At 43.4% G+C, this 24,418-nt stretch overlaps 1 protein-coding gene across 1 annotated transcript in view; it reads left to right on the top strand.

Moving 5' to 3' along the window:
- LOC124612930 (synaptic vesicular amine transporter) overlaps window positions 1-24,418 on the top strand; it is a 796,314-nt gene that overhangs the window by 705,413 nt on the left and 66,483 nt on the right. The window lies entirely within an intron of this gene.

The raw sequence follows: 24,418 nt of genomic DNA, 5'->3' as shown, positions 1-24,418 counted from the left end.
CACATATGAAATGCAATGCATCTTTTGGCACAAAGAAGGTGCTTTTCGTTACGAAGGGAATCCCAGGTGTGTGCTCGTCCCAGTTAATATCTGTTGCAACAACCGAGGCATCTTGCAGTCGCAGTACAAGAAAAACGATCAAGAAGTCTACATCAAGTGTTGCTGCTGCCCGGTAAGCTGCCTGCACTCTGTTGATTTCATAAAAGAAGCTGTCCAGTAGCTTCGTTGGGAAATCATCCTCCACACCACCTATATCTCTGACGTCGATCTGTTGTAGAATCTTAGAACATGTTTTTTGCTCGAGTATCATGTCGCTTTTGGAAACCCAGAATCTACTATGTAGGAATCAACATGGATTCCGGAAACAGCGATCGTGTGAGACCCAACTCGATTTATTTGTTCATGAGACCCAGAAAATATTAGATACCGGCTCCCAGGTAGATGCTATTTTTCTTGACTTCCGGAAGGCGTTCGATACAGTTCCACACTGTCGCCTGATAAACAAAGTAAGAGCCTACGGAATATCAGACCAGCTGTGTGGCTGGATTGAAGAATTTTTAGCAAACAGAACACAGCATGTTGTTATCAATGGAGAGACGTCTACAGACGTTAAAGTAACCTCTGGCGTGCCACAGGGGAGTGTTATGGGACCATTGCTTTTCACAATATATATAAATGACCTAGTAGATAGTGTCGGAAGTTCCATGCGGCTTTTCGTGGATGATGCTGTAGTATACAGAGAAGTTGCAGCATTAGAAAATTGTAGCGAAATGCAGGAAGATCTGCAGCGGATAGGCACTTGGTGCAGGGAGTGGCAACTGACCCTTAACATAGACAAATGTAATGTATTGCGAGTACATAGAAAGAAGGATCCTTTACTGTATGATTATATGATAGCGGAACAAACATTGGTAGCAGTTACTTCTGTAAAATATCTGGGAGTATGCGTCCGGAACGATTTGAAGTGGAATGATCATATAAAATTAATTGTTGGTAAGGCGGGTACCAGGTTGAGATTCATTGGGAGAGTGCTTAGAAAATGTAGTCCATCAACAAAGGAGGTGGCTTACAAAACACTCGTTCGACCTGTACTTGAGTATTGCTCATCAGTGTGGGATCCGTACCAGATCGGTCTGACGGAGGAGATAGAGAAGATCCAAAGAAGAGCGGCGCGTTTCGTCACAGGGCTATTTGGTAACCGTGATAGCGTTACGGAGATGTTTAATAAACTCAAGTGGCAGACTCTGCAAGAGAGGCGCTCTGCATCGCGGTGTAGCTTGCTCGCCAGGTTTCGAGAGGGTGCGTTTCTGTATGAGGTATCGAATATATTGCTTCCCCCTACTTATACCTCCCGAGGAGATCACGAATGTAAAATTAGAGAGATTAGAGCGCGCACGGAGGCTTTCAGACAGTCGTTCTTCCCGCGAACCATACGCGACTGGAACAGGAAAGGGAGGTAATGACAGTGGCACGTAAAGTGCCCTCCGCCACACACCGTTGGGTGGCTTGCGGAGTATAAATGTAGATGTAGATGTAGATTCTTCTAATCTTGCACCCTCAAATGTTTACCTTTCTTGCTCCTTATCGAATAAAGAATAGTTCTTTGCTGAAGCAAGTGCGTTAAACTTTGCTTGACGACATCGCTAAACTCTGAAGAAGTAGATTTTTACAGACTTGGAATTGAAAAAGTGGCTGAGCATGATCAGACTGTTTTAGATAATGTGAGAGCATATATTGCTGACTATCAGTTCTCTCTTACTTTTATACATTTTGTTCAATAAAGTAACATTTAACGCTCCACGGTATGCACCATATTAACACAAATGAAATACAACCCATCACGATAGCCTTATGACGAAAGCCTATCTTCATTTAACATCAAGTATCTGTAACATGATCGTGTCGAAATCGTCACGTTATAGTAAGCTATTACGCACTTTTGATCTCTAAACAATCTGTGAAGACCTGTGTCACACTCAAGTAGCATTACAGGCCTGCATGAATATGGTAGTGTGGCAGTAGGAGTAGACGCATAAAGAAACAAAGACAACAAATTCTTCAGTGCCACAATTTCATCATTCAAATTACAAATTTACAAAAAAATTAAAAATTGTGTGAACAGAAGCAAGAAACAAGTGGCATTACCAAGTTAAGAATTCTGCAATATCATTTGTTTATTACCGAGTGAGGTGGTGCAGTCTTAACAACATGGACTCGGTATTCGAGGGGAAGATGGTTGAAATCCACTTCCGCCGTCCAGATCAGGTTTCCCGTGATTTGTCTAAATCGGCCCAGGCAAATATCTGGATGGTTCCTTTGAAAAGGCGCTGCTGATTTCCTTCTCCATCCTTGAACCAATCCGAGCTTGTGCTTCATCTCTAAAGACCACAGTGGGGAAGGGACGTTAATCCCAAACCTTCCATCCCTTCACAAGTATTACCATACTGAATGGAACAAAAAGCCTTTTGATGGGATTTCTTTAGAGATTTTAGATCTGGTCGCTTCTAGCACTCCAACAGAAAAGGTAAAAGGTTAGTCGTCCGTGAGATTGGAATGAACAGTTAAAACAGTCTTTCCTCAACAGCGTGACTACATTAACACAGAGCTAGCGAACAACTGCAGCTTTTCTAACTCACTAATTGTACTAGTGGTGGTTAAGGCAGACGGTTTAAAATCTAAAAGATGAAGTTAATTGTTGTTACTGCGTATAACATCCTTGACCCAAACGGACAGCCGAATACCTTAACGCGCCACTTCTGACATTGAGGGATGCGATACTGCCCCAAACTGATGGGACTCGTTAGCCAGCCACTCTCACTGAGACTTTTAGGTGGTTTTCCACACCCACCTAGGTAAGTACCCGGCGGATACCCACATACAACCTCAGATACACACTATGCAAACATTCAGACAACGTTCTCACGCTTAAATATGAATTTTCTCCGGAGTCATGCAGATGAGGCACACAAATTCTGTTCTGGGGGTGTGGTGGCGACAGCTACAGGCCACAACTTTCGCTAACATTGCATCAATCTGCAGAGAACAGGATCAAGTAACGAAGAAGAAGAAGAAGAGGACTACGTGGAACAGCTTTCCTGTACTCAAAATTATCTCTCTGATAACTCGATGACCAACTTAAGTGTTCAAAAAATGGTTCAAATGGCTCTGAGCACTATGGGACTAAACATCTGAGGTCATCAGTCCACTAGAACTTAGAACTGCTTAAACCTAACTAACCTAAGGACATCACACACATTCATGCCCGAGGCAGGATTCGAACCTGCGGCCGTAGCAGTCTCGCGGTTCCAGACTGAAGCGCCTAGAACCGCACGGCCACTTAAGTGTTCATTCCGAACACTTAATTGAAACGACAAGATAAAATCAAATGAATTTAGCAGGACAGTTCTGTGTCAGTCCAGATAGTAAGACAACAATCACAGAGTTGAATCTTCTTGGCTGGCTGTAACTGTATGCCCGGCCGAGACTCGAAATCAGGACCTTTGCCTTTCGCGGGCAAGTGCTCTGTCGACTTTTCTTTTTTTTTAATCTCATTTTTTTCGTGATTGTTTGTTCTATTTTTTGGGACGAACGTCCCATGACGCTTGTTCAAGTTCAAAGTCGTTCCATGAACTCAGTTTTTTTTACTACACATGGCGGCTAACCCTCTGACCGAACACGCTACCGTGCCGAGCACTCCTGGAAGAAAGGATATTGCGGAGACATGGCTTAGCCACAGCTGGTGGGATGTTTCCAGAATGAGATTTTCACTTTGCAGAGGAGTGTGCGCTGATATGAAACTTCCTGGCAGATTAAAACTGTGTGCCGGACCGAGACTTGAACTCGGGACCTTTGCCTTCCCAGAAGAGCTTCTGTGAAGTTTGGAAGGTAGGAGACGAGGTACTGGCGGATTTGAAGCTGTAAAGTCGGGTCGTGAGTCGTGCTTGAGTAGCTCAGTCGGTAGAGCATTTGCCCGTGAAAGGTAAAGGTCTCGAGTTCGAGTCTCGGTATGGCACCCAGTTTCAATCTGCCAAGAAGTTTCATATCAGCGCACACTCCGCTGCAGAGTGAAAATCTCATTATGGAAATCACAGAGATCTACAGCTACATCTGCATCTACATGGATACTCTGCAAATCACGTTTAAGTGCCTCGCAGAGGGTTCATCGAACCACCTTCACAATTCTCTATTATTCTAATCTCGTATAGCGCGCGGAAAGAACACCTATATCTTTCCGTACGAGCTCTGATTTACCTTATCGTGGTGAACGTTCCTCCCTATGTAGGTCGGTGTCAACAAAATATTTTCGCATTCAGAGGAGAAAGTTGGTGACTGGAATTTCGTGGGAAGATTCCGTCGCAAAGAAAAACGCCTTTCTTTTAATGATTTCCAGCCCAAATCCTGTAACATTTCTGGGACACTCTCTCCCATATTTCGTGATAATACAAAACGTGCTGCCTTTCTTTGAACTTTTTCGATGTACTCCGTCAGTCCTACCTGGTAAGGATCCCACACCGCGCAGCAGTATTCTAAAAGAGGACCGACAAGCGTAGTGTAGGCAGTCTGCTCAGTAGGTCTGTTACATTTTCTAAGTGTCCAGTCTTTGGTTAGCCTTCCCCACAAGATTTTCTTTGTGCCCCTTCCAATTTAAGTTGTTCATAATTGTAATAGCTAGGTATTTAGTTGAATTTACGACTTTTAGATTAGACTGATTTATCGTGTAACAGAGGTTTAACAGGTTCGTTTTAGCACTCATGTGGATGACCTTACACTTTTCGTTATTTAGGGTCAACTGCCAATTTTCGCACCATTCCGACATTTCTTCTAAATGGTTTTGCAGTTTGTTTTGATCTTCTGATGACTTTATTAGTCGATAAACGACAGCTTCATCTGCAAACAACCTAAGACGGCTGCTCAGATTGTCTCCCAAATCGTTTATATAGATAAGTAACAGCAAAGGGCCTATAACACTACCTTGGGGAACGCCAGAAATCACTTCTGTTTTACTCGACGACTTTCCGTCAATTACTACGAACTGTGAACTCGCTGACATGGAAATTACAAATCCAGTCACATAACTGAGACAATATTCCGTAAACACGAAATGTCACTACGAGCCTCTTGTGTGGTACAGTGTCAAAAGCCTTCCGGAAATCCAGAAATACGGAATCGATCTGAAATCCCTTGCCAATAGCACTCAACACTTCATGTGAATAAACAGCTAGTTGTGTTTGACAGAAACGATGTTTTCTAAACCCGTGTTTAGTTTTCTTCGAGATAATTCATAATGTTCGAACACAATATATGTTCTAAAATCCTGCTGCATATCGACGTTAACGATATGGGCCTGTAATTTAGTGGATTACTCCTACAACCTTTCTTGAATATAGGTGTGACCTGTGCAACTCTCCAGTCTTTGTCAGACATTTTCTATCGTGTTGCCAGGTCTTAGTCATTTAGCAGCAATAATACTGTGTTTCCACAGCCAATCTGTTTCTTGAGCCGGCTAGCAATACGGGAGCAAAACTAGCACTTTAAAGACACAATGCAAACAGTCGCCAAGTTGTCAGAGGACTGGGATACGAAAATTATAAGCAAATGAATACAAGCCAACCAGAACACCAGAAATTAAGAACAGGGGGAACAAATAGGTGGCTCTCCTCTTCCATTGTGGTCCTAATTACACTTCCTGACAAAAACGTAGAGCACCCAGACGGTGAAGAGCAAACTGAATAAAACAACACAGTTTACAGGGTATCTGCTGTTAGTGCAGTAATTGCAAAATTGTGTCAAATTTACAAAGAATCTGGTAGGAAGAGCACACTTATTGATACCACGTTACACCCTAATGGCATGAATGCATGCACTTGTTCGATTGGGAGGGGTGTCATAAAGTCATTGCATCGTGTCGTGAGGCAAGCTGGCCCACAACTGTGGTAATTGACTGTTGATTTCCTGGACACTGGTATTGGCGCATAGTTGACGTCTGAGGTGTTTCTACAAACCTTCTATTGGAGACAGACCTGAGGATCTTGCTGGCTGCGGGAGTGTCTCAAAATCACATACAGGGTGTTTCAAAAATGACCGGTATATTTGAAACGGCAATAAAAACTAAACGAGCAGCGATAGAAATACACCGTTTGTTGCAATATGCTTGGGACAACAGTACATTTTCAGGCGGACAAACTTTCGAAATTACAGTAGTTACAATTTTCAACAACAGATGGCGCTGCAAGTGATGTGAAAGATATAGAAGACAACGCAGTCTGTGGGTGCGCCATTCTGTACGTCGTCTTTCTGCTGTAAGCGTGTGCTGTTCACAACGTGCAAGTGTGCTGTGGACAACATGGTTTATTCCTTAGAACAGAGGATTTTTCTGGTGTTGGAATTCCACCGCCTAGAACACAGTATTGTTGCAACAAGACGAAGTTTTCAACGGAAGTTTAATGTAACCAAAGGACCGAAAAGCGATACAATAAAGGATCTGTTTGAAAAATTTCAACGGACTGGGAATGTGACGGATGAACGTGCTGGAAAGGTAGGGCGACCGCGTACGGCAACCACAGAGGGCAACGCGCAGCTAGTGCAGCAGGTGATCCAACAGCGGCCTCGGGTTTCCGTTCGCCGTGTTGCAGCTACGGTCCAAATGACACCAACGTCCACGTATCGTCTCATGCGCCAGAGTTTACACCTCTATCCATACAAAATTCAAACGCGGCAACCCCTCAGCGCCGCTACCATTGCTGCACGAGAGACATTCGCTAACGATATAGTGCACAGGATTGATGACGGCGATATGCATGTGGGCAGCATTTGGTTTACTGACGAAGCTTATTTTTACCTGGACGGCGTCGTCAATAAACAGAACTGGCGCATATGGGGAACCGAAAAGCCCCATGTTGCAGTCCCATCGTCCCTGCATCCCTGTACTGGTCTGGGCCGCCATTTCTTCCAAAGGAATCATTGGCCCGTTTTTCAGATCCGAAACGATTACTGCATCACGCTATCTGGACATTCTTCGTGAATTTGTGGCGGTACAAACTGCCTTAGACGACACTGCGATCACCTCGTGGTTTATGCAAGATGGTGCCCGGCCACATCGCACGGCCGACGTCTTTAATTTCCTGAATGAATATTTCGATGATCGTGTGATTGCTTTGGGCTATCCGAAACATACAGGGGGCGGCGTGGATTGGCTTCCCTATTCGCCAGACATGAACCCCTGTGACTTCTTTCTGTGGGGACACTTGAAAGACCAGGTGTATCGCCAGAATCCAGAAACAATTGAACAGCTGAAGCAGTACATCTCATCTGCATGCGAAATCATTCCGCCAGACACGTTGTCAAAGGTTTCGGGTAATTTCATTCAGAGACTACGCCATATTATTGCTACGCATGGTGGATATGTGGAAAATATCGTACTATAGAGTTTCCCAGACCGCAGCGCCATCTGTTGTTGACAATTGTAACTACTGTAATTTCGAAAGTTTGTCTGCCTGAAAACGTACTGGTGTCCCAAGCATATTGCAACAAACGGTGTATTTCTATCCCTGCTCGTTTAGTTTTTATTACCGTTTCAAATATACCGGTCATTTTTGAAACACCCTGTAGACAGTTCATAGACACACGAGCCATGCGTGGACAAACATTATAGTCTTTAAAAACGGCACCACGATACTGTCGCTTGATGATGTACTATTGTATCATCAGAGTTTCGTTAAGCACTACCAGCCATAATCAGAAGTCGTAGCAGATGGCTGCCCACACCGTGACGCCAGTTGTAGCACTGCTGCTCTCCTAAACATTAGAAGATTGTGACCGCTCGCCAGGTCTCTGCCATACTCCCCAACGATGGTCATCCAGGCTAGTGCAGAACCGCGATTCACCGCTGAACACGATGCGACGCCATTCATCAGCATTCTATAGTTCCCGGCCATGGAACCACTCCAAATGCAACTGTTTGTGATGTTCTGTTGATTAGAGCCTACGCACGGGACGGTAATTCCATAGTCTGGCGGCTGCTACTTCCCAACCAATGGTGCAAAATGACTCAGAATGTTGCAATGAGTCCACTGTTTTTTCTCGGACGGCAGTTGCGAAGAGGTTCAAAATGGTTCAAATAGCTCTGAGCACTATGCGACTTAACTTCTGAGGTCATCAGTCGCCTAGAACTTAGAACTAATTAAACCTAACTAACCTAAGGACATAACATATACGTCCATGCCCGAGGCAGGATTCGAACCTGCGACCGTAGCAGTCGCCCGGTTCCAGACAGTAGCGCCTACAACCGCACGGCCACTCCCGCCGGCCGGGTGAAGAGGTAACGATATGTTTATGGTGGCCATGCTTATCGACGACTATCTACATCGACACTCATGCTCATAAATTAAGGATAATGCTGATACATGGTGAAACAACGCTCTGGTGGGCGGTTTGCGTTTTTAAATCACCTCGGGTTGTGACAATGCGGTGCATTTGACCTGCGGTCGTTGCAAGGTGGCGGTGACAGCAGTCCACATATGCAGAGGTGTGTTGATGCATGTCAGAGTACGGAGCAGCGATTATGTATGCAGACGTTTTCAGACGTGCTAATGGTGACTGTGTGTTGAAAATGGCTCAAAGAACACATATTGATGACGTTATGAGGGGTATAATACTAGAGCGACTGGAGGCTGGTCAAACACAGCAGGTCATAGCATGGGCCCTCCGTGTGCCACAAAGTGTGATCTCAAGATTATGGCAGACAGGAAACGTCTCCAGGTGTTATAGTACGGGACGCCACAGTGTACAACACTACAAGAAGACAGATATCTCACCATCAGTGCCCGCAGACGGCCACGGAGTACTGCAGGTAGCCTTGCTCGGGACCTTACCGCAGCCACTGGAACAGTTTTCTGCAGACGCACAGTCTACAGACGATTGAATAGACGTGATTTATTCTCCCGGAGACCTGAAAGAGACATTACACTGACCCATGGTCACAGGAGAGACCGTAAAATCTGGTGTCAAGAACACAGTACATGGTCATTGGAACAGTGGTCCCAGTTTATGTTCGCGGACGAGTCCAGGTATAGTCTGAACAGTGATTCTTAGCGTGCTTTCATCTGGCGCGAACCAGGAACCAGATACCAACCCTTAACGTCCTTGGAAGGGACCTGTATGGAGATCGTGGTTTGATGGTGTGGGGTGGGATTATGATTGGTGCACGTACACCCCTGCATGTCTTTGACAGAGGAACTGTAACAGGTCAAGTGTACCGGGACGTCATTTTGCACCAGTATGTCCGCCTCTTCAGGGGTGCAGTGGGTCCCATCTTCCTCCTGACGGATGATAACGCACGGCCCCACTGAGCTGCCATCGTCTAGGAGTACCTTGAAACAGAAGATATCAGGCGAATCGAGTGGCTTGCTTTTTCTCCAGACGTAAACCCCATCGAGCACGTCTGGGATGCTCTCGGTCGAAGTATCGCTGCACGTCTTCACACCCCTAGGACACTTCAGGAGCTCCGACAGGCACTGATCCAAGAACGGCAGGCTATACCCTAGCAGCTGCTCGACCACCTGATCCAGAGTATGCCAACCCGTTGTGCTGCCTGTGTACGTGTGCATGGTGATCCCATGTTGACGTCGGGGTACATGTGAGGGAAACAGTGGCGTTTTGTAGCACACGTGTTTTGGGGCGGTTTCTTCAACTTATCACCAATACCGTGGACTTACAGATCTGTATCGTGTGTTTTCCCTAAGTGCCTATGCTATTAGCGACAGTTTTGTGATGTGCCACGTTGTGTGGCGCCAAATTCTGCAATTATGCTTAATTTATGAGCATGAGTGTACATAGATACTCCATAATCCGCCATACGGAGCGTGAAAGAGGGTTCCATGTACCATTGCTAGTCATTTCCTTTCCTGTTCCACTCGCAAACAGAGCGAGGGAAAAACAATAGTCTACAAGCCTCCGTGTGAGCCCTAATTTCTCGTATCTGATCTTCATGGTCCTTATGCAAAATGTATCTTGGCGACAGTATAATCGTTCTTATGCCAGCTTCAAATACCAGTTATCTAGATTTTCTCAATAGTGTTCCCCGAAAAGAACATTGCCATCCCTCCAAGGATTCCCATCTGACTTCCCGAGGCATCTCCAAAACACTTGGGCATTGTTCGAAACAGCCCGTCTTTGAGTTGCTTAGATGTCATATTTTAATCCGACGTGGTACGAATTCCAAACACTCCAGCAGTACTCAAGATCAGCTCGCACTAGTGTCCTATATGCGGTCTCTACAGATGAATCACACTTTCCCAAAATTTGCCAATAAACCGAAGCCGACCATTCGCCTCCCCTAGCGCAATTCTCCGATGTTCTTTCCATTCCATATCGCTTTGCATTGCTACGCTCACATATTGAAACGCCTGTGCCAAGCAGGACACTGCTAATGATGTATCCGAACATCAATGGGTTGTTTTCATACTCATCTGCATTAACTGACATTTTTCTGTATTTGGAGCTAGCTGTCATTCATCACACCAACTAGAAACTTTGTCTGAATGAAACTTCCTGGCAGATTAAAACTGTGTGCCGGACCGAGACTTCAAATCGGGACCTCAGCCTTTCACGGGAAAAGTGCTCTACCATCTGAGCTACCCAAGCACGACTCACGCCCGTCCTCACAGCTTTACTTCTGCCAGTACCTCGTCTCCTACCTTCCGAACTTTACAGAAGCTCTTCGGAATGACCTTGTATACTCCTGCAGTCACTCAACTTCGACACCTTACCGTACACCACAGCACTATCAGCAAACAACCGCAGTTTGCTACCCACCCTGTACACCAAATCATTTACATATACAGAAAATAATAGCAGTCCTGTCACATTTCCCTGGGGCATTCCCGGAGATACCCTTATCTCTAATGAACACTCACCGTCATGAACAGAACACTAAACTTAAGAAGTCTTAATGCCAGCCGGCCGCGGTGGTCTCGCGGTTCTAGGCGCTCAGTCCGGACCCGCGCGACTGCTACGGTCGCAGGTTCGAATCCTGCCTCGGGCATGGATGTGTGTGATGTCCTTAGGTTAGTTAGGTTTAAGTAGTTCTAAGTTCTAGGGGACTGATGACCACAGATGTTAAGTCCCGTAGTGCTCAGAGCCATTTGAACCATTTTTTTTTTCTTAATGCCACTCACATATTTGGGAACCTATTCCATTTTCTCATACCTTCATTAACAGTGTGCAGTGGGGCACGATGTGAGTCGCTTTCCGGAAGTCGAGAAATATGGAATCTGCCTGTTTCACTTTATCCACAGTCCGCAGTATATCATGTGAGAAAAGGGCAAGCTGAGTTCCGCACGAGCGATGTTTTCTATAACCGTACTGATTCATGGTCTCAAGAAAATTTATTGTATTCGAACTGGGAATATGTTCAAGGATTATGGATCCAAACGATGCTAGTGAAATTATTTGTAATTTTGCTGGTCCGTTCTTTTACCCTTTCCTATCTGCAACAGTCACCTGTGCTTTTTCCAGTTTCTTGGGGTTTTGAGTTAGCCGAAAGATTCGCGGTAAATGCAATCTAAATAAGGGGCCAATGTCGCGGACATTTGTCACACGGAATTGGGATTCCATCCGGACCTGGCGGCTTATTTGTTTTCAGATCTTTCAATTGTTTCTCTACGCCAGGGATGCTTATTACTATGTCGTCCATACGGCATTCTGTTCCATGGTCCAACGGCGATATGTTTGTACCATTCACTTGCGGCAAAGATTTCTAAAACACGAAATTTAAAACTTCTTGTTTTGTTTTGCTATCTTCAACTGCTCTACCAATATGGTCAACAAGTGGATACTGGAGGGAAGCCTTAGATTTTATGGTTCAAATGGCTCTGAGCACTATGGGACTTAACATCTGAGGTCATCAGTCCCCTAGACTTAGAACTACTTAAACCTAGCCAACCTAAGGACATCACACACATCCATGGCTGAGGCAGGATTTGAACCTGCGACCGTAGCGGTCGCGCGCTTCCAGACTGAAGCGCCCAGAACCGCTCAGCCACTCCGGCCGGCGCTTAGAGATTTTAAATAGGAGTAGAATTTTCTCTGGTTCCCGGCCAGATCTTTTGCTAACGTTTCTCTTCTAACCGAGAGGGCAATAGCCTTTGCTTCCTCAGCATTTTCCGAATTCCGTTGTTAAACCATGCTGGATATTTTCCGTCCTTAATTCACTGACTAGGCATACAGTTCTCCAGACCACGATTTACCGTCGGTTTAAACTTTACCCATCATTCCTGAACATCTATATTACTGGAACTAAGTGATGTCAGCTCATTGTCGAAGTGAGATACAAACAATTGCTTATCTGCTCTCTCTGTCAGAAACGCTGTCCTAAACTTCTTGACTGATTTATTCACTTCGTAACCATAGTTGTTATATTGACATCATGATCAATAATTCCCTCTATCATGATGACATCGTCAATAAGATCCCGCCTGTTTGTAGATACAGTATCTAAGATATTTCCGTTGCGTGTGGGATGCCGAACTAGCTACTCAATAATTTTCAGAAAAAGTTAAAAGTACTTCACAAGACTGTCTGTAACCCCTGCAATGAATCGTAAACGTCCCAGGTTATCCTCAATACGTTAAAGTCGCCTCCAACCAATGCAGCATGATCTGGGTATTTACATACTACTGACCGTAGTTTTTCTTTGGATGATCCCGGATCTGCCCCAGACCAATCGGGTGGTGGGAGAAAGAATCCAGCAATTAACTTGGTCCAACCTAGACCTATCGTATGCTGACCAGATAACTTCGCTGCCACACTCAACTTCGACGCAGAGAGAAGTTGTCCAATATTAAGCCACAGTCACATCCGGAAGCCGCACAAATCTTGATATTGCACGATTCGACCATGTGGCCTAATGGGGACGTTTGATGAGGCCTCTTTCAGACTCTGTTAGATTCTGATAACACTGTCTCAGACGAGTAAATGGTATCTGTGTATCATTCACAGTGATAACTCAGCATTTGACGCCATTAGGGTAACTTGTATATCCCGCAAGGCCTGGTAATTACAATAAACAAGAACAACATTAGTGAACTCTGGTGACCATTCCAACTGTCTCAGGGAATTGCAACTCGCTGATGGTGGGCACGAGTACGAAGTTACGCTGAAATCTGACAAAGTCTTCCAGATGATTCAGTAGTTGTTTTTTTCCTTTTTTTCCTCAGACTGTATTTTTTACTTAATATCCAGATTATTACAATAATTTTAAGAGAATTATCAAGGAGTAATAAAATGGGTTGCACGTTAAACGTAAATACAGCTTTGTGCTCATTCTGCTGAAGAGCCCAATGACAGCAAGTCAGTTAACTACGAGAGTCACTCCAAAAGAAATGCACACAATTTTTGTTAAAATACAGTTTTCATTATGCATGTGTGAAAGTTTTACAGTGTGTAGATACACCCTTCCCGCTTGTTTTCAAAATTAGTTCAACCTGTTCCCGTGAGTGGTGCCGTCGCAGCATGTCTTCAAGATGGTTGCTACACTTGTTCGTCAGAAGCAACGTGCTGTCATAGAATTCCTGTGCTGTGAAAACGAGACCGTGGGAAACATCCACAAGAGATTCAAAAAGGTGTATGGAGATGCTGCTGTCGAACGCAGAACAGTTAGTCTTTGGGCAAGCAGGTTACGTGATGAAAGCGGGCACGGCAATATTGAGGATTGTCCTCGCAGCGGCAGGCCTCGTACTGCACACACTCCAGACAATGTGCAGAGAGTTAACAAATTATTGACTGCTGACAGACGCATCACAGTGAACGAATTGTCACGCTACGTTGGGATAGAGGAAGGGAGTGTTTGCAGAATACTGAAAGTGTTGGCGTTAAAAAAGGTTTGTGCCAGGTGGGTTCCCCGGATGTTGACAGTGACTCACAAAGAAACAAGAAAAACGGTATGCAGCGAACTTTTGGAACAGTACGAGAACGGTGGAGATGAATTTCTTGGAAGAATTGTGACAGGTGATGAAACATGGCTCCATCATTTTTCACCAGAGACGAAGACGCAATCAATGGAGTGGCATCATGCAAATTCACCCAAGGAAAAAATTCAAAACCATACCTTCTGCTGGAAAAGTTATGGCTACGGTGTTTTTCGATTTCGAAGGACTCTTGCTTGTGGACATCATGCCAAGTGGAACCACCATAAGTTCTGATGCATATGTGACGACAATGGAGAAGCTTCAAGCTCGACTGAGTCGTGTTCGACCACATCGGCAAAATCAGCATGTTTTGCTGTCGCACGACAATACACGGCCACATGTCAGTCAAAAAACCATGGAAGTGATCACAAAACTCGGATGGACAACACTGAAACACCCGCCTTACAGTCCTGACCTAGCTCCATGTGACTATCCCTTCTTTGGGAAACTGAAAGACTCTCTTCGTGAAACAAGGTTTGAAGATGAAGACTCCCTTGTGCACGCTGCCAAACAGTGGCTCCAACAGGTTGGTCCAGAATTTTACCGTGCGGGTATACAGGCACTGGTTCCAAGATGGCGTAAGGCAGTTGAGATGGATGGAAATTATGTGGAGAAACTAAAATATTGTTCCTAAGGGATGTATCTACACACTGTAAAACTTTCAACCCTATAAAAGATGGATTTAAAAAAAATAGTGTGCATTTCCTATGGAGTGACCCTCGTATAAATAAATAAAAAAATTTGCCTAGAGTGGCATTCACACAAAGAGTGGCATTCACACAAAGCGACACACAATAACACTGAGGACACGAATCTAACAGTAGAACGAGGAGATGGTGTTGAAATGTGTGAAGATTGTCCAGAGTCCCTTGGTTCACTATGCGAAACTATTACAGTAATTTAACAGCAGTCATTGTAAGCCAGATTATAATCCAAATTAACATACTTCTAGAACTATGACACTATAATTGTGTCATAATCTCACTAAAACATGCATGCGCACACTTGTCTACAGTTGTATTGAACGCAGTTTTCCGAAATTCCTTCACCAGGGAAGACGAATGGAATATTCCAGAATTTGAAACACGAATAGGCGCTAGCATGATTTTGTTAGAAGTAGATACCTTAGGGGTTGCGAAGCACCTCAAATCGCTTGATACTGGCAAGTCTTCAGGTCCAGATTGTATACCGATTAGGTTCCTTTCAGATTACGCTGATACAATAGCTCCCTACTTAGCAATCATATACAACCGCTCGCTCACCTACAGATTGGAAAATTGCGCAGGTCGCACCAGTGTTTAAGTAATCCATCGAACTACAGACCTATATCATTGACGTCGGTTTGCAGTAGGGTTTTGGAGCATATACTGTACTCAAACATTATGAATCACCTCGAAGGGAACGAACTATTGATACGTAATCAGCATGGTTTCAGAAAACATCGTTCTTGGGCAACGCAGCTAGCTCTTTATTCGCACGAAGAAATGGCCACTATCGACAGGGGATCTCAAGTTGATCCCGTATTTCTAGATTTCCGAAAAGCTTTTGACACCGTTCCTCACAAGCGACTTCCAATCAAGCTGCGGGCCTGTGGGGTATCGTCTCAGTTGTGCGACTGGATTCGTGATTTCCTGTCAGGAAGGTCGCAGTTCGTAGTAATAAACGGCAAATCATCGAATAAAACTGAAGTGATATCAGGTATTCCCCAGGGTAGCGTTCTGGGACCTCTGCTGTTCATGATCTATATAAATGACCTGGATGACAATCTGAGAAGTTCTCTTAGGTTGTTCGCAGATGATGCTGTAATTTACCGTCTAGTAAGGTCATCCGAAGACCAGTATCAGTTGCAAAGTGATTTAGAAAAGATTGCTGTATGGAGTGGCAGGTGGCAGTTGACGCTAAATAACTAAAAGTGTGAGGTGATCCACATGAGTTCCAAACGAAATCCGTTGGAATTCGATTACTCGATAAATAGTACAATTCTCAAGGCTGTCAATTCAACTAAGTACCTGGGTGTTACAATTACGAACAACTTCAGTTGGAAAGACCACATAGATGATATTATGGGGAAGGCGATCCAAAGGTTGCGTTTCATTGGCAGGACATTTAGAAGATGCAACAAGTCCACTAGAGAGACAGCTTACACTACACTCGTTCGTCCTCTGTTAGAATATTGCTGCGCGGTGTGGGATCCTTACCAGGTGGGATTGACGGAGGACATCGAAAGGGTGCAAAAAAGGGCAGCTCGTTTTGTATTATCACGTAATAGGGGAGAGAGTGTGGCAGATATGATTCGCGAGTTGGGATGGAAGTCATTAAAGCAAAGACGTTTTTCGTCGCGGCGAGATCTATTTACGAAATTTCAGTCACCAACTTTCACTTCCGAATGCGAAAATATTTTGTTGAGCCCAACCTACATAGGTAGGAATGATCATCAAAATAAACTAAGAGAAATCAGAGCTCGAACAGAAAGGTTTAGGTGTTCGTTTTTCCCGCGCGCTGTTCGGGAGTGGAATGGTAGAAAGATAGTATGATTGTGGTTCGATGAACCCTTTGCCAAGCACTTAAATGTGAACTGCAGAGTAATCATGTAGATAAAGATGTAGATGTAGTCTAATGAGAAAAAAGTGAACTTCACTCATGATGGACGTACCCGGCTCTGAACCCTACATGAGCCGTATACCTCATGGCAACGGAGCCGTGTCACCCGGTGTATGTGATGGGAGTGCTCCAGTGTCAGAAGGTATTTCTGGAGTGACGATAAAATCTTTCCTCGCGCGATGGTGGGAGCCATGCTGGACTCTCTCACAGTGTGGTGATGAAGCCCCCGTATCGAGGGCGGTGTAATCACGGCCGCGGCGGCGCTGGCAGATTTTTAGCTAATAGAATTGAGCGCTGGGTGTGAAATAACTTCACGGCCGGCGCGCCGCCAGCGGTGATCGGCAAAGCCCGTGACGGCCAGGTGGGCAGGGAGCACGGCGCTCGCTCTCCTTTTGGATCGCCTCGGCTCGGCTGGCCGCTATTCCCGACACGCGCTCCCCTGTATTCTCGTCGGCTGCTGCCCCGGTGTGGGCGTACAGAGAGTGGCACGTCATACGAGGCGAAAATACCTCACACACACCGAAGTGGGGCCAACGGATGTAGTCACTTCCTAGTATCTCCAGTAGTCTGACTGCCTATCACCACGGTACCACAACCTACAAAAACAATGTACTAAGGCCACACATCGATTCCAGTTTTTATAGTGATGGTCTTGCGCAACCCTGTTGCTGTAACCAGACAAAACTGCAATCGTGCTCTGAGAAATTTTTAACTACAACAGATGAAATACGCCGATGGAAAAAAATGGCAACCTCAAAAAATAATTAATGTAGAGTAACGAAATTTCGGGGACACATTTGTCTACACTACTGGCCATTAAAATTGCTACACCACGAAGATGACGTGCTACAGACGCGAAATTTAACCGACAGGGAGAAGATGCTGTGATATGCAAATGATTAGCTTTTCAGAGCATTCACACAAGGTTGGCGCCGGTGGTGACACCTACAACGTGCTGACATGAGGAAAGTTTCCAACCGATTTCTCATACACGAACAGCAGTTGACCGGCGTTGTCTGGTGAAGCGTTGTTGTGATGCCTCATGTAAGGAGGAGAAAAGCGTACCATCACGTTTCCGACTTCGATAAAGTTCGGATTGTAGCCTATCGTGATTGCGGTTTATCGTATCGCGACATTGCTGCTCGCGTTGGTCGAGATCCAATGACTGTTAGCAGAATATGGAATCGGTGGGTTCACGAGGAAAGACACATTGAGCATGTAATTTTGAACTATGGGCAACCGTAGCCAATTTCTACATTTTGAAAGAAATAATTTGCGTTAGCTGTAGAACATTCTTTATTAAAAGTCACTACTAAGAAGTATCTTTATTACCTGAAAATGTGTCTTCTAGTAGTCTGAAACTGGTTGTGGCTTTTAATAGAAATATTCTACTGCCAATGCGGATTATTTCTCTCAAAAGAGACACATTGTTCGCTGCAGGATGGTATGGCAAGGTCTTGTACTGTGAGTTCAGAAATGGTTTTGTATACAGAAAGACAAGTATCTACCTAGACAGTGGAATGACGTGTAGAGCACCAAAGACTGTCAGCACGGCAATCGTTGCGGCGACTTCCCTTGAAGTAGTAGCAGCAGAGAGAGGCGTGCCCAGTGGCAACACTGGACACAGGAGTGGTTCCTCGTCGTATCTTCAGATATCCAGTTCTGTATACAGCAACACTATGTGCGTCTCCAAGTGCGAAAGCTTATAGGAGCACGAACTTCGCCAGACTACACGAGCCGAGTACCTGGCGTAATAGCACGGGGTGTCATTGAACACACAACTTAATTACCTCTGAATCGCATGGCCGATAATTTGGGCAGCAGCAGTTAGATTTCTGACGTTTTGATGCCGGCAGTTGTGCTCCATCTTCGAGGAATGTTGCTTTATCTTTCAACAAGATAACGCATGATCACACGATGCCCATGCTGTCCCGACCTACTTCGACGCAGAAAGTCTTCGACTACTGCACTTTCTCCAGATATCTCACACTCTGAAAATATCTGGTCATGTCTTCTTTTTTTGCGTTCTGACTTCCCTAGACATAGCATCATCATCTGCAAACAGCCTCACATACTTTCAGCGCTGTCTACTAGAACATTTACGTATATTCTTGAAACTTTCCGTGTCGTAGCAGCGTACAGTTATCATTAATTGTACTTGGTCTCTCCAACAAAACAACTGAATAATTAATTGTACCCATTCAATGTACTTATTTTTATAGCACTAAATCTACTGCGTCATTAGGGACAGTGTACAAATGCTTCTCAAATTAACTGAGACACATGTGCAACACATAATCATACAACAGGTTATTTATTTATTTCATGAAAGTATTTTAATCAACCTACAGAAATTTCATTCGTGCTGCGTTAAAGATCTTTCCATCCATGCTCTGAAGAGACGACTGATGGTATTAGAAGTAGAAATCGCTTCGTATTCAGCTCGCTCGGTTTTCCGAGTACTTTGAGAATTTAATGGCGGTAAAGATTATTCATGAATCCATTGCTAGCACTGTTTGAAGTTTTTTTGAGAAATATGTCTCTTTCGACGGCATTTTGTCCTTGCGAATGTTGCACAACCTTTTTGCCACATTTCTGCTGATCGTTTGCGAAACAAGCCTCTCGATGGCAGTGTAATAGAAAGGTAATCTTGCATATTATAAATGCGAGTTTGTGTGTGTGTGTGTGTGTGTGTGTGTGTGTGTGTGTGTTTGTGTGTGTGTGTGTGTGTGTGTGTGTGTGTGTATGTGTGTGTGTGTGTGAGTTAGTATGTTTGTTACTAATTCATGCTGAAACGCCTGGTCGTATGTGCACGGAAGTTGAATAGAAATAGTTTATATCCTGCATCAATGCATAGGCTGCATTAAACATAGCTACCTATCAAAGAGTTGGGGATTTGGATGAAATTTTGAACAGAGATAGCTTATGCCCTGAATTACACATAGGTTACCTAATATATAGCGTTCCATTCAGATTGGGGTGATAACGTCCAGAGAGAAGAAGGCAGAAGGAGATGGGCATATATAGGGGAGGAGCGAATGAAAAAATAGAGAGAAGAGGAGATGGACAAAAAGAGGGGAAGGAGGAAATGGACTGAGAAAGAAAGGAGGAGGAGATTGGCAGGGGAGGAGCGAGAAGGAGATCGACAGAGAAAGGAAACAGAAAGAGATAGAGAAAGAAAAGAAGAACTGTGAGAGAGGATAGGGGGAGATGAACAGGGAGTGGGGGCGTAGGAGTTGGACAAACAGAGGAGCATGAGAAGGTGGACAGAGAGATATGGGAGGAGGAGATGGAGAGGGAGAGATGGAGGAGATGGGCAGAAAGGGATGAGGAGGAGTTGGACAGAGAGAGGAAGAGGAGGAGACAGACTGAGAGAGGGGAAATGAGGAGACTGACAGAGAGTGGGGATGGAGGAGATGGACAGAGAGAGGGTGGAGGATAAGGATAGATAGAGGGAGAATGGAATAGATGAGCTAATAAGAGTCTGGAATAAATACATATCGATTCATGTTTTATAAGCAACTGTTTAACTTTGGGTAATGCCGTGGAATGGAGCTACCACGCTAGTTTTCACGTATGAAGTAACGACAATGATAAACCGCTCTACACTAACTCCTTCAAACTATGTGCAATAAATAGTATGCAAATCAAAATATTGCTTAATTTTTCACTTGCTGTGCAAAGTATATTTATGTCCATTCATAATTATGGTATAAAATGTTCAGTCTGTTTTTCCATTACTAAATATTCTACCTTCGATCACTGATTCGGATCTACTATAATATCACTCTAAAAATCGCAGGACTTAAAAGAAACGTGCCACATGCGATCAAGCCGGTGACAGTTGACAGAAACGACCAAAATTCGTCCGCAACAGTTTCGTAAAACGATGCACTTTATTTTAACGAGCAGCAATGTGCCATTACCGCAGCTAAACACGTAATCCACTCGTCCATTTCGACGCGTGATAATCATTTTGTGGGTTAGATCGATACAGATACAATGCTAATGAATACCGCTTGTGGCTACAACTAAGTTACAATTACGACCACTACGTCCATATTCAAACAACATATGTTTAACATTCAATTTTTTTTTCTTCAAACGCTGTCACAGTATTTGCTAATGTGCCCAGAACATCTTACCTCCTGGTCAAAAACAATATCACTTTTACTAAAAAGATATACATTTTTGGTTTGCAAATATCTGTAACTAACTCTAACACATGTAATATGCATGTAAAGTTTTAGTAATTGCAGCTCTTGAATGACAAAACTAAACTTTTCAATTTCAGTTGAATTGAAATATAATTAAAATTATTATGTTATATTATCTGTAACAAAACAACAAAATGAATTGGATTTCATTTATGGAAATAAATATTTTTAAGGTTTTGTTCTCTATTCAGTTCACTGTCTTATCTATCAAAACTACAAGCTCCTATCTCGCAGTAACGTTTTTTGCATTTGCACCAGTACATTAATAGTATATATTTCGTCATATCATGTAAGTCAAGAATTAACTGAAGATCATGACATTTATGTGGCAAACTCCGTTAAGTTCTTGTGGCAGGTGGTGTACTGCAACGTGAAGGACGCCAGCTGCTAATTAAATACTTGAAGTGACGCCCACCGTCTTCGGCATAACGTCATGGACAGCCAATCACATAAGTTGCATTTCTGCCACTTTCTTAAGCTTCAAGTATTTAATTAGCAGCTGGCGTCCTTTACGTTGCAGTACACCACCAGCCACAAGCAATAGGGTTGCCATGCGCCACCGACTCCGGCAGACATCTATGGTATACCAGCATTATTTACTGTTTATCAATATAATATTTCGTCCTTTATATGATATAAGGATTCTTGTTCATTGTAGGTCTGAAGATAATATTATAATAAGACCGAAACCAGTCACCACATTAAAAAATTTATGCGATCAAGACTGTCTCCAGTTTATTTATAATAATTATAGATCGCTGTTTCCTATAATACGAACTATGTTATTTAAAAGATTCCTTACAACCTCCGTCGGCAGGGTTCGACTGTCCCCGTGTGTCAGTACATAAGGCCTGCCTTGTCTCCATTTAGCTGCGGCTGTTTCCTCACGTTTCGACTCCGCAGTCACATCGCCAATAGTCGACTTGGTCAGCTTTAGCAAAGTTCAAATCTCCGTGATCGATTTTTTACTCAGGTGATATCCGACAGCTAGTCCACGTACGAAGTCACCCAAGTCTCCTGACCAAAACATTCTGCTGTTACTGCCTCGAGCACCCAAGGCAAAATATCTGTCATCTGGAGTCAGGGGGGCACACTTTTTAGGTTACAACCAGATTACAAATAGATGGTCTTGAAAGAATTTACAACAAAACAGGACCAGAATGTGTGTAACAGTTTCCAGAGAAGTAGAATTAACTTGTTTCATCAGAACAATTGGGGCTGAAAAACAAGACTGATGAGCTTCTTGTGCGTCTAGAAGACGTGAAGAGTACGGAAGTGACAAATGTTCTATGGGTGTCTCAACACCATGTAAATCACAGGGATAGAAAAGTATCGGTGATTATAGGATTGGCATCATTTACGAGTAGAGTTAACAGAAAAAAGAAGGAGTTGTAACATATATAAAAGTTGGGAACGAAGTCAAAAATACTGAAATAAATCGTTTTTGTACAGATCAGAACCTAGAAGCATGTACATCTGAGATGTTATTGTAGAATATTTCTTTGATAATTACAACAGTCTACAGGAGCCCTCTAGCGAATTTTCAGCTATTTATAGTCAATCTAGATTATTTATTGAGCTACCTGTCAGACAATAAAAAACAGTACTTTATAGAGATTTTACAGTAGATTTCATAAAAGATACGGACCGTAAAAATGGATTGGACTGATTATTTTGGTTTTTCAATGAACCTTCTAGAGTTAATTTTCCAACTCGTGTCTAACCAGATGGTAGAACCTTGATTGATAACATTTTTGTAGACAGTGCTCAGACTGGAACAATTAATGCATATCCATTTGTTAGCGGACTATCTGATCATCATACACAGTTAATGTAAATAAACAATACAGTACCTTGTTGATACAAAGCAGTGACGCTTATTAATGAAAACAGGATACAGTGTTTTAAGAGTTAGTTAAGGGATGTGGAATATGATGTAGGAAGAAATTATAACGTCCAATTCTTTCTATTGCACATTTAATATGAGTCAATATTTGAAAATAGTTTTCCTAAAAACTATTCCTGAATATCAAAAAAAAGAAGAAATGTCCTGGATGAATAAGCGAATCAAGATCTCATGTAAGAGGAAGGGGAATTTATACAGAGGCTAGAATAAGTCAAAATTTGATGTTACTTACTGATTACAAAAAATCAAAAAACATTGTAATAATTTAAGGAAAGTCATTAAAATGTCCATAAGTGCGCATGTGCAGAGAGGAGTTAATAGTTTAGGTAATAAGATTGCAACTATACGGTATACTGGCAAACGGAAGATAGGACAGCCAGTCAGGTTACAAAAAACTACAACAATTAAACTAATTTACAATGTTATGATTGATAACTCACAAACTGCAAGTACTTTTCACAATCAGTTTCCAAATATAGCAACAAAAATAGGGTTAAATCGTTCAACTGAGGAAACAAGAGTAAGAAATTCTAATATGGTGTTGATGGAATTTAAAGGAGAGTTCTAAAAAGTTTTTCTGACTTAACAAGTAATGTCATTAGTGATGCATGTAGTGCATCACTGGCACAGGGAATTTTTCCAAACGGACTGTTGTGGCAGCGGTAAGTTAAAATATAGCCGAAAGGAGTCTGTCAGATATAAAATTTCACCTCCGTATTAAATTAAAACACACACAACATGGCTATTTTCATATGGTCCTCACCAGTGTACAGCCATTGCATCAGGGCCACATGCACAACGCTTACACTAGTAAAATCTTCTGCCCAGACAGAACACCCGTCGAAGTACCGATCGCCCGTTAAGCACGGTAAGATTCGCGAAAATCAATAAATCAATTAACAAAAATTTTGTGGCTATAATGCATTCAGAATGTGTCTTCAGTATTAACGAATAAACAAAGTAATGGGAGGTTCAAAATGTATCAGAAAAATGGAGATTTCGTTACCTCCAGTTTGCAGCGCAGCTCTTGAGGAGTGGATCCCCCCTTCTCACAGCGACACAGAATCCTAAGGGCCCGGGTTCGAGTCCCGGCTGGGTCGGAGATTTTCTCCGCTCAGTGACTGGGTGTTGTGTTGTCCTAATCATCATCATTTCATCCCCATCGATGAGCAAGTCGCCCAAGTGGCGTCAAATCGAAAGACTTGCACCCGGCGAACGGTCTACCCAACGGGAGGCCCTAGTCACACAGCGACACAGGTCTCCATTCACAGGAAAGCTGTACCTGCGTTGTCCTGCCTCCGGAAGACCTCGTTACTTACTATCTGACCAATCTAACAACCACGTGAGCGCTTCTGGTATCCAGTTTCCTGCTTTAGGTAGATCTATACTGATGCGACATTTTGCTTCAGCAGTTACTTCAATTGCTGAACACTGATAAAGTACTAGAAGAGTAGTGAAAGCTAGCGTGGTTAATGTTTCTTGTTGTTAATACAGAAAACACAGGCAACTGTCAGCTTTTTCATTTTTTTGCTGTCGATTTTGCTGCTAATTTTGGATGTTTCGAGCAAGTTTTTGTGGTACATGTCCTGGTGGAAACTTATCTGATTTGCATGAAATGTATCGGACAACAATCAGCTGTAACTGGAATGAAGAGAATGAAAATTTGTGCCGGATTGGGATTGGGACTCAAACCCGGATTTCCCGCTTATTGCGAGCGATCCCCTTGCCAT

Source organism: Schistocerca americana, chromosome 1, assembly GCF_021461395.2.
Source record: "Schistocerca americana isolate TAMUIC-IGC-003095 chromosome 1, iqSchAmer2.1, whole genome shotgun sequence".
NCBI lineage: Eukaryota > Metazoa > Arthropoda > Insecta > Orthoptera > Acrididae > Schistocerca > Schistocerca americana.
This window is presented reverse-complemented; position numbering and strand designations above follow the sequence as displayed.